The sequence below is a fragment of the Colobus angolensis genome, unplaced genomic scaffold, assembly GCF_000951035.1.
Source record: "Colobus angolensis palliatus isolate OR3802 unplaced genomic scaffold, Cang.pa_1.0 Scaffold595, whole genome shotgun sequence".
Lineage (NCBI taxonomy): Eukaryota > Metazoa > Chordata > Mammalia > Primates > Cercopithecidae > Colobus > Colobus angolensis.
Genome location: NW_012119543.1, coordinates 15,399 through 29,924, shown reverse-complemented (window position 1 = coordinate 29,924; position 14,526 = coordinate 15,399).

Genomic DNA, 14,526 nt, shown 5'->3' with positions numbered 1-14,526 from the left:
AACAATTAGAATTCCATGGGTCTGCCAGGATGCAGCAGCTGGCTGGAGGTGGCCCGAGGTGGCACTGGCCTCTCCCTGTGTGTGTGGGCACCGCAGTGCCTGGGCAAGCAGGGTGCTCTGGGACCGCACTTCGTCCAGCTCACGAACCAGCTAGGCTCTGTTTGTGATAGAAAAATCAAAACCATGTTAATGATCATAATAAAAGCTTTCTACTGTCACTGGGGTGGTGGGTGGGGGCTGGGAAGAAACTGGTTTGAGCTTTTGGAGTTTGACTTTCTACCTTAGAGATGGCATCTCAGGGCCAGGCATGGGACCTACCATCCAGGGTTCCTCCCCCGACCCTCGATTTTCCTGTTTTGCTTCTCTCTCCATTTCTGTCCAGGCCTCCACCCCTTCCACAGCGAGGGGTGGTTAGGAGCCATAGGCCGGGATGGCTCCTTGGAAGGGAAGTCGGGATCCCAGGCTAGGAGGAAGCTGGCAGCCCCGTCCCCACTGGGCCCACAGTGTGAGTCGTGCCTTAGAGACTCCGGGTGGTCCTGTTCTTTCTGGGCTCGCTGGTCTCCCCGACCCTGTCCCACCCCTCCCCGCCCATACCTCCACTGCTGAATTTCCTCCAGCCCCTCTGTCTGCCTTGTGAAGGTGGCAGGGGCCAGGTCTGCCTGACATAGGACCACGTCGTGTCCCTCCCTCACCTGGAGCAGCACAGCAGAGTCCAGGCAGGGCACAGCCCGGTCCTGGTCAGCGCTGAATGGCAGAGGAAAGATCTTAGGAAAGGAGAGGAATCATCACCCCCTCCCATCAACTGGGATGACTGGGGAGTGCCACGCTCATTCAAAGCTGAATCAGAAACCAGCCACGGAACAGAATTCCTGCCGAGGCTTCCGGGGCCGCTCCTCCACCACCCTCCTCCAGGTCGAGGCACTGTGGCACCCTCATCAGAAAGAGGTTTGGGGTCCCCTTGTTGTCACCGCTGGCTCTGCCACTCCATCTTGTTCATGGCAGCTGGTTGGGTCAAGTCTGTGATGGAGCCAGGCCCTTCCCAGGACCGCGGAGAAAATCTGCTCCCTAGTCAGACCTCTCCAGAAGCTGGTAATCAGAAAGGATGTGTCTCCTGCTCCAACTGTGCCCTGGAGACAGCTCAGAGCCAGAAGGCACCAAGGACTCTGGCCCAAGTGGGGAAGCTGAGGCAGAGAGCAGAGGGGATCATGCAGTGAGCAGGTGGGGTGTGGGAGGCAGAGAGGGGCCGGGGGCCTGGGGTGGGGGCGTCTGCCTCTTCCCTCCACCTCCTCTGCTCCTCAGCGGCTGAAGACTCAGCCCTGAGGTCTGGGGCCATGGAAGTGAAGACACCCGACACCTATATCCCGGAGTAGGCCCGACTCAGCGTCCTGCCCCAGCTTCAGCCCCACACTCATTTCTGGCATAGAAGATTCCGTTGAGACAGCTCTTTCCTCTCGGGGTCTGCCAGGGGTGCCTCAGCCGGTTCCTGCTCCCAGGCCTGGCCCCAAAGCCTGAGGGGCTTTCTCAGCCTTAGCCCTGGGTGCTGGGGTGAAGTTGGCAGGGGAGAGCCTGACCCTTCACCTCCCTGATGGCCATGCTGAGGGACAGTGGTGACCCTGGTCACTTGGTGCTGGTGTAGGGGCCTGTGCCCTTCCAGGGCCAGTGAGCCAACCTTCTACTCCCCTGACCCAGAGTTGAGTCCAGGGGCCCCAGGCCCAGCCCCTGGCCCTCTTGGAGGTCTGTGCCCTTGCCTCCCAGCCCCCACCCTGCGGGAGAGCAGCCCCAGCACCTCGTCTCCCCAAAGGCAGGCAGATGCTTGATTCTCCTGCCCTCTTTCTTCCTTCCCCTGTATTTATTTATTTATTTATTGCTTGTGCTAAAGACCAAAATAGTCTCCCTCTTTAGTGCACTTGAAGCGGGAGGGCGGATGGGACGAGCCAGGAGCGAGGAAGACTTGGCCCCTGGGGAGCGTGTGTGTGGAGGTATGTGCCTGTGTGAGCCTGCATGCATACATGTGCGGCGCACACATGCACACTCGGCTCTTCACGTGTATGACTGGGTCAGTAATACAGATATGTGATCTCTACGTGTGTGTGTGTTTACAGGTGGTTTTGTGTCTGTCTACCCACAGGTGTGTCCGTGTGGAAGTTTCCTGTGAGGGTGGGCACCTACCCATGAGGGTGGGCACTGGCACAGTTGAACCCCACGGTCCCCGACCCTCTGCCCTGATTACGCACATCTGCGCCTGAGCGGAGCTTGTGTTCCAGGATGAGGCACCTGGAGGTGAGCGTGTGCATCCGGCTTGTGTGTAGGAGGCTGTGTGTGTGCCCATGTGAACCCATGTACTTGAGTGTGTGTCTGTGTGCAGCCTGTGCCTGCTGCTCAGAGCACAGTGGCCGCCCCCTGAGCCTCTGCTGGTGCTGTGCTGCCTGGTCCCCGCCCAGAGGGTCCTGGGGGGTGGAGAGGAGCCACTGTTGGCAGGCCCCTGTACAGGGTGTCTGCCCTGCGTGAGGTCATAGAATGTCAAATTATTTTAAATGGTGAAACTGGAGAATTTTCATGTTATTTTCAATACATAGCAGTATCTAAAGACGTAGGCGATGAGACTAGACCACATTAAATGCATTTTGATCTCTTTGAGGTCCCCTGTGTCGGGATGTGTTTTCTGAAGCTCCCCTGCATGGCTCCACAGCGTGCTGGGCGTCCGCCCGGCTTCCTCAGCCTCTGCCTTGGGGTTGGGGGCTCCCTCATGGGTGAGGGTGGGGCATGGGTGATGGTGGCAGCTGTTGGGAGATGGAACAGAGCTCAGCCTCCTCCCAGCTCCCAGTGGTCTCCAGCAAGCACACAGGGCTTGTCCCATGATGTCACCCCTCCCAGGTGGCGGGGCCGAGCCTCCCGCCTTCCCTTCCTTCTACAAAGATGTGCTGGGTGCCTGCTGTTGTAGCAGCGCCCTCCCCAGCCCCAGTTGACCTCCTCAGTTGACCTGAGATGGGCACCTCCTTTCCCAGGAGGGGAAGCCCTGCTCCAGCTTGTAGCAGGCAGGGGCTGAGGAGTTTCAGAGCATGCTGGTGTCTCCACTGAGGTGATGAGACAAGCCTGGGGTGGGGTGGGGCAACACACATGGCCTATTTTTTTGGAAACTAGACTTTCATCTGTACCTTGAAGCTCAGGCTCAGATCTCCAAGGTCCTCAGCAAGGACTTGTGGGGAGAGAATTCCTTCGCTCCCCAAACTGTGTGAGTGGAGCGTTCTCCACTCCTCCGCATCAGCAAAGGACTCAGGGGACCCTCTTTCTGCATGATTTAGATGATGAGTCCAGAAAACCCTGCATAAGAATCCCCTGCCCGAGTCATTCCCGGGTGATGGTGCCGTGCATGCCGTGCATGGCAGAACGTGGAACAGGGGCTTGGGTGCTAGGGCCTAGAGGGTCACAAAGGCTTCCCAGTGGGAGCTCCCTTGGGTTGGACCTGGGGTGACAGGGGGACCCTGGAGGTACTCGGTTTGGTGGGGACCTCCTGTCTGACTCTGGAGCCCTCCTGGGACCCCAGTAGCAGAATCTAAGCCAACTGGGGCCAAAACACGGTGGCATCTATCTCCACTCCACTCAAGCCCTCTAGGCCATTCCCACAGCCCTGACTGATAGGCATGAGGCCCTGGCCCCAGTTGGTGCTCAACAAATATTTATCATAGAGTCTCTAGGTGCTCTGTCCTGGCTGTGCTAATGCCACAAAGGACCCTGGGTCAGAATCCAGGCCACTCATTTGCTGGGGGACCTCCAGTGAATTACGTTCCCCTTCCGGTCTTGGTCTCCTCATCTGCAAAAAAGGGGTGTTCATAAGAATGGTCAGCTCACAGGTTTGTTGGAAAGAAGGAGAAAGAACCCTGACAAAGTGAGTGCTCCTCGGTGCCTTCCTCCTGCTAAGTTAGATTGCACTGGCACTGCCCGCCTTCCTGAGAGGCACGCAGAGGTGCTGCTCTGGCTCAAGTCACAGCAAGAACACACAGCCCAAGCCTAACCCCAGGTCTGCATGACTTCTGTGCACTTCCCTGCCTCTCCAGGGATGATGTGAGCCCAACCCAGAATCTGCTTTAAAACGGGTAGAGTTGGCATGGGGTTGGAGAGCTTGTGAGTGTTCACTGAGCGCCTGCAAACTTGAAGTTTGAGGTCTGTCAGGCCCCGCCCTTGATCTTGAGCTGGCCCTTGTCAGCAGGCCTCAGAGGCCCTGCTAACATGTTTTAGAGGAGGTTCGTTGAGGGAAGCTAAGGGACTTGCTCGAGGCCCTCACAAGGTAGTTCCTCAAGCTGGGATCTAAGCCAGGCCCTGGGCCCTTGGGTCAGTTGACCCAAATGCTGTCACCCTGCTAGGCACTGGACACCTCAGGGCCTCTGCCTGCGGGCGACCAGGGCTGGGCTGCGGTCTCAGCCAGTGGAGGGATGCCCCAGCTGGAGCCTGCCCTGGACTCATCTCCACTTTGCCCTTCCTAAAACCAGTCTGCAGAGAGGACCCCCACAACTCGGGAGGAATCACAGCCCAGATCAGAGCTGCCCATGTGCTCTCCAACAGCAGTGGGGGCCCCCAAGGACACACCTCAACCCCTTCAGCCCACGCTCCACCCAGTACCAGAGTGATCTTCTTACAACCAGAATCAGGTCTTGCAGCCCCCTGCCTGAAACCCTCCCTGGCTTCTTTCCAACACTGGGAATAAAATCCCAGTTGCTCCCTGCCCGCATCACCTCTGCAAGCCCGTCCCGTGCAGCGCACCCTTCCCTGCTCTCCCTCCCGCTCCTGCCCCTCTGCTGCAGGCACCCTGTCCCTTGAGTTCCTTGACATTCCACATGTCCCCCACCTCAGGACCTTCATGCGTGCCTTCCTTCTCCCTGACACTTTCCCCTCGGGTCTCAGCAGATCCAGCCCCTCAATTTTTGAGTCTAGGCCTTCCTGGACCCAGTGTGAGGGATGGCAGATGCTCCCTCTAGAGGCAGTCATCACCCCCAGGCTTGCTGTCTGCTGCCCTCATCAGGCTGCGAGCTCTGCAGGGCAGGGACTGTTTCTCGTTCCCCGCTTGTGCCCAGCGCCAGGAGCAGGGCACGGAGGAGCTCCATATGTGCTTGGATGGGGGGTGTGGGCCCTGCAGGCATCTCTCCCACACAGAGGGCTCTACAGGTCTTGCTACCTGAGGCCCCCTTTTCGCTGACCCAGCCTGGTTGGGGCCCAGCCACCGGCCACACCCAGGGGAGAGCAGCCCAGCCTGGGGCAGCTGGAACTGGAAACCAGGAACAGAGCCAGTGAGGGCTTTTGTGCTGAAGGCGATTTGAGCCCATGGAAGGCTCTGGGTACTCCACCCGCTTTCCTCCTCCGTGCTGCCAAGAAAACATAGAAGGCGGCCCCCCTTTCACCCATAGCTGGACTGGGACCTGGATGGCCTGGCTTCTGGACTTTGCCCTTAAGTTTTTATGACTGGCCAACACTGGACCTCAGTTTCCCTCTACGGAACAAGAGCTCCATTCATTCCTTCAACAAATATTTATGAGCCACCACCGTGGGTGTCAGGGGCCAGGTGGGAAGGAAGCCAGGCCAAGCACATGGTGAGCAAGAGTCTGGGCCCTAGTCCTCTAGAAGTGGGGATTCTGGTGCAGGGGAAGGATGGGGAGAGGGGAGCAGCCCGGGCAGGAAGGAGCTGAGGAGGGATGTGGGTGCCACTGGAGCCCATCACTATCTGACACTCCGAGGAGTGTGAAGAGGGGCAAGGGGTTGTCCTCCTTAGGTGGGGTGGGGGGGCAGTGGTGGCGGCTGTTGCCCTCATCAGTCAGCCCTCGCCTGCAGCCACCCTGGGAGAGGAGGTGACTCCTCTGGATCCAGGATGATTCTCCAGAGAAGGGCAGCGGGGAGATGGGCACTCCTTCCAGGAACTGGATCTGGGTGGCCCCAACTATGTCCACTGCAGCAAGGAGCTACAGAGCAGCGTGGTCCCGGGCTCCAGCGGGGCACATGCAGGGGCTGCGTCTGGAGGCAGGGAGGCCTGGCTGGAGGGACCAGGGACCTCCCAAAGGAAGTGACACTTCCTCTGGGATCTGCGGGATGAGTGGGTGTTTGCCAGGCACATGGGGAAGTGCTTCCCAGGGAGAGGGACAGACACAACCAAAGGCCTTGCGGTGGGAGACAGCAGGCTTGGCTGGGGTGGGAGGGTCACTGAGAGCCCGAGGACCCTGTGCAGGGCCCAGCCTCAGTCCTATTCCCAGACCCTCCCTGGCCTCCACCATGGCCACAGCGTGGCTGCTCTGCCTACCTCGGAATGTCAGCACTTGATAGCAGGAATTTTTGCTCTGCTTTGTCTGTGGCTGGATCCCAGCCCCCAGAACTGCAAGCACCAGCACCCAGTAGGCGCTCAGTAAATCTTTAGCTACTCCAAGATGTAAAAGGACCTCCAAGCCAGAGTCGGTGCAGTGTGGGCTCATCCCTGGGGTTCTGGGGACCCTGCTGCAGGGCAAGGTAGGGAAGTAATCACCTGTTACCAGGAGCAGGAAAGGACAGGGTCCATAAGGGGTCCCAGGGGCTCCTCTGCACAGCTAATGCCAGAGATGCTGGGGAGTGGGCCACACAAGCACCTCCAGCCTCAGATTAGGGACCCACTGACCAGGATCCACTGTGCTGTCAGAATAACATTTCAAAAGGTGAAAAGTAAAACACATAGAGTTTCCAAGGAAATCCGTTTTATTGAAATGCAGTTATCAAAATATGAACAAATACATTGGTGGTATGCCAATGGCCCTACTTCCTCACAGATATGCTGATGGCCCCTGCCTCCCTGGCTGGTGAGCGCAGCCCCTCCCAAGGAGGCCAGCAACGTCACAGGCGTGGGAATGCCTGCTGATCTGTGGGTGACAGGATAGCAAGAACTGGGCACTGCTCATCCTTGTCTGTAAAGGAAGAAATTGCAAAACTCTGAGAGTGAGGTGCAGTTGAGATTGAATGCTTCTCATTTCCCAATGCACGTGCCCCGAGGCTTACTCCCAGACCCTGAGGGAGTTCAGGCCACAGGGGCTGGACTGGGCCAGAGTAATTTCTTGAATCTGGTACTGAACCTCAGAGTCAGAGCACTCCTGCCTGCCCCAACCCCCTGTCCCCAAGTCCGCTGGGCCTGAGGGAGGATGGGGTGCTCTCTACGGAGCACCAGGACAGTCCAAGGGCCTTTGCCCTGCACTTGTTTGGAGGCTGCCATGGTGGATCGTGGGTTTCACTTCATGTTCGTTATAGGGCACTCCCTTTGCACTTGGCACAGAAGCCATAAACTCTATGAATGCTATGGACAAGTGAACAGCAGGGAATGAAAGCCAGGGGTCCTCTTGGACATGACCCTATGCCAGTCTTGGAGCCACCCAGAGAGGGCACCTGAGGACTCTGAAGACCTTGGCTGCACTAACTGCTCTGCGCCTGTTTTCTCCTCTTTAAATTGGGGCTGATGATCATAAAGCCACGGGTAAGAAGTAGGCAACCGCCTGTGGCAGTGCCCGGCACATGGGCACTGCCTGAGCACCAGCTTTCCTCTTTTGCTGCCATGATCTGGGGGACAAGCTTCCCGGGGGGGCAACCCTGGACTGGTGCTCTGTGGCTGGAGGAGAAAGGGAAGACCAGTGGGACTGGGCCAGTTAGAGCCAAGGAGGAGGAATAAGCGGGGGCTTGGGCTGGGATCTGCTGACTCCAAGTGTGATGGGAGCAAGAAAGACCCCTGACATGTTTGACTTTTCAGGATCATTCCTATTGCCATGTAGGAAGCAGGCCAGGGAGGAGGGCCCTGGGGCCAGGGTAGGAGGCTGAGTGTGAAGCCCAAGAAGGGGCCCAAGGAAACACCACTGCACCCAGGCTAGTCCATGAACTTGGGTGGGAGCAGCCAGGTGGATGGGGAGGACGAGCGAGGAGAAGCTTGCGGAGAGTGATAGCCTCTCTGGATTCTTTAAAATGCAAACAAAGGCACAGCCACTTTGGAGGTTGGTTTGCAGTTTCTTGATAAAGTTAAACATACACTTGTCAGACAATCCCGCCATTTGTCAACTAGGTATTTCTCAAGAGAAATGAGACTCATGTTCACACAAAAACTTGTAAGTGGATGTTTATAGCGGTTTTACTAGTAATCACCCAAACAAAGAAGGAGTCCTGGTGAGGGGGCAAGCAAGCCATGGCCCACCCCGAGATGGAAGCATCCTGAGCAGGGAAAAGGGAGGATATTGACACCTGGCACCACAAGCATGTCCCAAAGGAAGTGGCTGAGCAGAAGGAGCCAGGCCCCACCACATCCTGCTGTGGGTCCCACACATGTCCATGGAAGCTGTGAACGGGGTGGGGGACGGAGAACACATCCATAGCTGCCAGGGGCTGGGGTGGAGGTGTGGTTACCACGAGGGACAGGGGGCAGTTCTGGGGCTTGGCGTCTTGATCACGGCTACATGGATATGTGCACTTTGTCAAAACTCACAGGATGGTGCACAGCAAAAGGATGAGTATAGGTAAGTTACACCTTAAATTTTTTTTAAAAGGGGGAAAGAAAAAGAAGTTGCCACAAAAACCTTGTATGTAGAGCCACCAACCTGTCTGGATTTCAGACACATTGGAGGAGAGGTTGGGTCTGCAGGTTGAGACTGGGGAGTCACCAGCTGTGAACAGAGCCAAGTAACTGAGACATTAAGACACCAGACACCTGGACACCGAGGATGTGGCAAGGCGAGGTTGGGGGAGGGCACAAGGGTGGGAGGCATTGGGAATGACAGGAAAATTGGCAGGAAGATTGACACACAGATAAAAAGAGACAGTTGGATGAGCAGAAAGGCAGAGAGACAGAAGTGGACCAACAGACAGGCAGAAAGTGGAGACAGAGACAAATATCCACTAATTGAGCAACAGGTAGACAGAAAGATGCCGTAAAGATTGAAAGATGCGTAAGTGAATGGATGGAGCTCAGGGTAGCTCTCAGGTGGACACAGACAGAAGTGCAGACAGATGTCTTGGATTACGAGTGCATGGAATAGCCTGTCCTGATTTTTTGGGGGTATTCTTCTAGATCTTTGATCGATCTATGGCATTGGCATTGACTTATGCCCTCTTTGGAGTCAGAGATGACTCCTCTAGCTCAGTGCCCTGCTCCACACATCCCTTCAGCTGGGTCGGCCACTGCTGCCCAAGTGGCTGCAGAAATCCCTCCTGGCAGGGACCCAGGAAGGCAGGCTGGGCTGCTGTGCACCCCGGGCCATTTTCTGAGTTGGGAAAAGGGTGCTCCCCAGGTGATGTGGGCCATGTAAAGGCAGTAAAGGGTTTCAAGAGGCCTGTCAGTGCATATCATCTAGAGTAGGGTGTGTGCTGGGGAGCGGGGATGAGGAAGGCAGAGAAAACAGGAAACTTTGAGCTTGTCTGAGGAAGACCATCTGCATGGATTATGAAGGATGGGTCGTATTGAGTGTATTTTCATTAAAATGTGCAAAATTAATTATTGAATTTTTTTTACTGACTAGAAATAACTCCTGACTTACAGAATATTTTATTTCCAAGTTACACTTTACCCTGAGTTACATAGCATGCACATCCATAGTGATTCTGCACCCCAGGCTCTCGCCAGCCCCGGGCTGGCCCTTGGCTGAAATGACCCAAATCAAAAGCCCCAGCCTTTCCGTTGGGGAGATTCACCAGTGAAGAGCAATGGACAAGAAGCAAGAATGTACATTTAAAAAACGACAAAAATCAGAGCCCAGTCCCAGGCCTGGGCAGCTCTCATCAGGGTCCCGTCCCCCTTGCTCTGAACCGGCTGTGGCCCGCACTTTTTCCCGTGGTCATGCCTGGGAAATGAAGGTGCAGGAACGTGCAGGTGAGCTGGGGCGTGGAGCCACATCTGTTTCCAGAACATTCATGCTAAGGGAGGATACAGGGTCTGCATTGGAGAACATGGGGCGGGTGACTGGAGAAAGGGAAGCTAGAGCCACTTTTAATATTTTCTGGGGTAACAGAAAACTTGGAGCCACAAATGAGTCCTGGGAGAGTTTGGGTTAGCTGGCCCTGAAGCCATCCTGTGTCGTGTGTGTGTGTGTGTGTGCGTGTGTGTGTGTGTGTTCCACTATGTGTTCTTCACTGTGTGACCTGGTTGTGTGTGTGTTTGCCTGAACTGGTTTCAGCAGTGAAAATCCTGGTGCTGACACGGAGAGAATCCATGAAAACATTGCTAGTCCTAAGTCAGCTGACCTGTGTTGGGATGTGGCACATGTTGCATTGTCTGCCTTTGAAAAGGGTTTTTCTGTGAGGGCTTGCAGTGAAGGCACTCTGCTCAGAAAATGGCAGAGGGAAGTCATGGCCCCAAAAGGAGCCATTAGTGAACCCCACTATTAATTGTAAGTCTTAGATTCTGGGCTCAGTATTGCCATTTTCATGATGTTCAAGTGATATAAAGGGCCAAACCATGTGAATCTCAACACTAACGTGGGAACAGAATACTTCCTGCTCTTTGACTGTTTGACTAAGTGCATACATCAACCTTTCCATATTTTTATTTGTTTTATTTTTGCTTGTTTGGGTTTAAGGGGAAACTTTCATGATAATTGTACCCTGAAGCCATTTTCCTGGAATGTATCTAGGCAAGGGATCCCAGCTGGAACCCGTGGAGGCCAGGAAAATGCTAGTCATCGGGATGTATTGCTTCATCTGGGGAACACCGTAAGGGACTCAACTCCAGGCACTGGTGTCTGGCTCTTGTGCATTTGCTAAATTGACATGACTCCAGGATCTGTAGCAGGCCCACACATCCTTGATGAATACAGTGAAGTCTTGTTTTCAACAGCACTCAGTCGGCCAAATATCTTTTCCAGTAATGAGATATTAGAGGACACAGTGAAGTTATTCAAATTAGGGTGGAAAAATCACAAAAATTTACTTAAAAAACATGGAAGGTCCAGTGGGGTCAGGTTAGGTAGTAAATAACAAAACAGAATGAATATTTTACTGAGATTCCAATTTTAAGCTTGTCTTTTTTCCTTTATGTTTCATTATTTACTCATTGTACATTCACAGAAATACATTTGCTAAGCAAAGAGAATGACATTTGGAAGATAAGTGATTAAGCAGTGTCTAAACTAGTTGCAACAACTGACACCACCACCAGTAACATGGGCTCTTCATTCAACTCTGGCAACAATTAAACATCGATTCATCAGTATTTAAGATACACAAGTAAAACTGTCATCTCTAAAATAGTAAAGTATATGTTCAAAAAATGCATCCTTAATTTTTTTTAGAGACAGGGTCTCGCTGTGTTGCCCAGGCTGGTCTTGAACTCCTGGCCTCAAGCAATCCTCCCACCTAGGCCTCCCAAAGTGCTGGGATTACAGACGTGAGCCACCACACCTGGCCATCCTTAATTTTTAAGACTCCAGATTAAGTTGGAATAGACTGATACATATAAATCAGATGAAGCATGTTTCTCTTTAAACAAGGGAACTTACAAAACAGAAGTATTTTTGTTACATGAGCTAAGAATCAATAAAGCCTTATTTGACAGTGCGCTAGGTACCCACAATGGCAGCATAAAGACACAAACAGGAGGAATCAAAGCAACTGTAATGTGCAGATAACATGGCTCTTTAGGGTCAAAGGAAGGCTTCCTTTGTGCTTTTTTAATGAAGCATAGTATTCATGATGCGTGAACGTGAAATGAAATCCCAATGTCCTTTGGCACAGAACCACACTCATTTCATGAAGTGTTCATGAGTTGTTGATGGCTGCTTTTGCAAAACCATGGCAGAATTGAGTAGCTGTGACAGAGACCATATGGCCTATAAAGCCTAAAATATTTAATATCTCACCATTTATAGAAAAAGTTTGGAGATCTCTGATGTAAGCTCCAAGCAGCAGCCAACGTTGTCTGTTTTGTGCACAGACATTCTAGCTCATAAGGAAGGCACTTACCGAAATTTGTATGTAATGGATGAATGGACAGACAGATGGGTGGATGGACGCATGGACGGATGGACAGTTCCCACACAGTGTTGGAGTTGACCAATGATCAGACCATACATTTATGGCAGCAGAATCTACAACCTCATGGGAGTTTATCCTACAGGTTTCAGTCACTTACTATGAAGTAGGTTTAGAAAAGACTGAGAGTGGGGCTCTCCCAGGAAGAAGTGATAGATGGGGAGCAGTTGGTGCTGATGGAAGGGGCTGAGTGGGGTTTGTGGAGGCCACCATGGGTGAGGAGGACGTGGAGGCTACAGGCGCTGATGGACAGGAGAAAGTTGGCATTAGATGCCAGCCTGCATGACCCGAGAATGCAGAGCAGCTCCCGCGATGAGTCTGTACCTGAACTCCACTTTCTAAATTGCATTTTCTGTCCCTTTCATCTGAATCATCCCCCACTTATCAAAGGACTTTTCCACCCCTGGCTCCTCCTGCGCTCGCCCACCAAATGCAAGGGAGCTGTTTGCCTCATGCCATGGGCTGTGTCCCCGCAATTCATATGTTGAAGCTCTAACCCAGTGCCGCAGAATGTGACTGCATTTGAAGATGGGGTGTTTAAAGATGCAGTTAAAGTGGAGTGAGGTGATGAGGGTGGCCCTAATTCAACCAGACTGATGTTGAATCTCCTCATAAGAAGAGATTAGGATGAAGGTGTGCACAGAGGGTCAACCATGTGAGGACACAGGGAGAAGACGCCATCTACAAGCCAAGGAAAAGCCTGAGGTGACACCGTTTCCCAGGATCCCTGTGGCAGACTGATTGCATTTGATCACTTCCAGGATGAAGAGGGCAGCAAGATGTTCTCCCTGGAAGAGGCATTTACTCTGAATATGGGCTTATCTTCTGTGCCCGTAATGCTTCCATGGCAGTACGATCTGTTAACCACAGAGCTTTTCACCATCATGGTGTCCCACCCAGAATTACTCTGACTCAGGAAGCCACTTTATATCAAAGGAACGTGGCAATGGGTTAGTGCTTGTGGAATTCACTGATGCTGCCATGTTCCCTGCCTTCCAAAAACAGCTGATCTGAGAAAATAGTGGAATGGAGATTTTTCTCTCTGAGGCAAAGGAAAAAAAAAGAACTTTACTTGATTATGACTTTCTCTCAATAGAAACACCATATTGCCAAATGCTGCAGACACTAATACGAATGGATGACAAGGCAGCAGTCTTTGGCCGGCACATTCAAGCAGGGTCAGAGAAGACACAGTGCAGTGGGTGGAATCACAGCCCCTGAATTATCCAGGCCCTCACCCCTGGAACCTGGGAATGTTCCCTTATACAGAAAAAAGATCTTTGCAGATGTGATTTAAATTAAGGTCTTGAGAAATGGGGGATTATGATAGATGACCCAGGTGGTCCTAAATGCATTCACAAGTGTCTTTATCAGAGGGAGACAGAGGGAGATTTTACTACAGACAGAAGAGGAGGTGGCCATGTGACCAAGGAGGCAGAGGGTGGAGGTGGCCAGCAGCCACAAGAAACTGGAGGAGGTGAGGATCAGGGTCTCCCGGAGCCTGTGGAGGGAGCGTGGCCCTGCTGACACCTTGATTCCAGCCCAGTGAGGCAGGTTTAGGACTCCTGGCCTCTGAACTGTGAGAGAATAAATATTTGTTGTTTTCAGCCACCAAGTTTGTGGTAATTTGTTACAGCAACCACAGGAAATGAATATACCCATGCCAAAATTAATACATGCATTCCATTTTATATTCTTTTCCAACCTTAAAATAAAACCAACAAGTGCTTCCAGATTTTCTTTTATACTTCTCTTTGTGCATTCAGTTCAGTAAATGTTCAAAAGGGTAATACATTTATAAAATGTAGTGCCAAATTGCATAAAATTGACCAGACTAAAGGGGAAAATTTACCATTTTATGAAATAAAATATAATTTACAGATCACCAGCATTAATTTATATCATGTCCTGTTTTGGGCTTCCAAATTCTGTTGGCAATTTTACCCTGGAAAAATATCATGAACCAAATAGGAAAGCTGGTATTCTAAATACACTTCCTTCATGTGACACATTTCTTGTGTGTGGATGTAATGAGAATTCAAAAAAAGAAAAAAAAAAGATGTGTTTTTATTCCTCCCTTTATTGCCAAAATTTAGGCAGTAAAAACAGGCACCAAAGGAATGAGTTAAAATGGATTTAGAAGAGGACAGGTGGAAGCCAGGCAGGGCAGAATTCTAAGATGAGGGTCAAGGTCTTCACTCTTCTCCTTAGCAGTGGCCCTGGGATGTGACGCGATGCCACTCCTGTGGTTACGGCACATTACATGACAAAGACGATTTCTGCAGATGCAGAGATACGGGCTCTTCTCCTGATCTCCTGTCGTGAAGGAGGAAAAGCCATGTTGTGGAGACAGCCACCTGGAGGGGAATGGATAGACTTTAATTCTTCTTTAAATGTTTGGTAGCATTCAATAGGGGAGAATCCGCCTATTCTAGGTGCTGTAGTTTGCATGTTTGACCCCTTAAAATTCTCACGTTGAAATTTATTCCTAGTGTTGGCAATGGGGCCTAATGGGAGGTATTT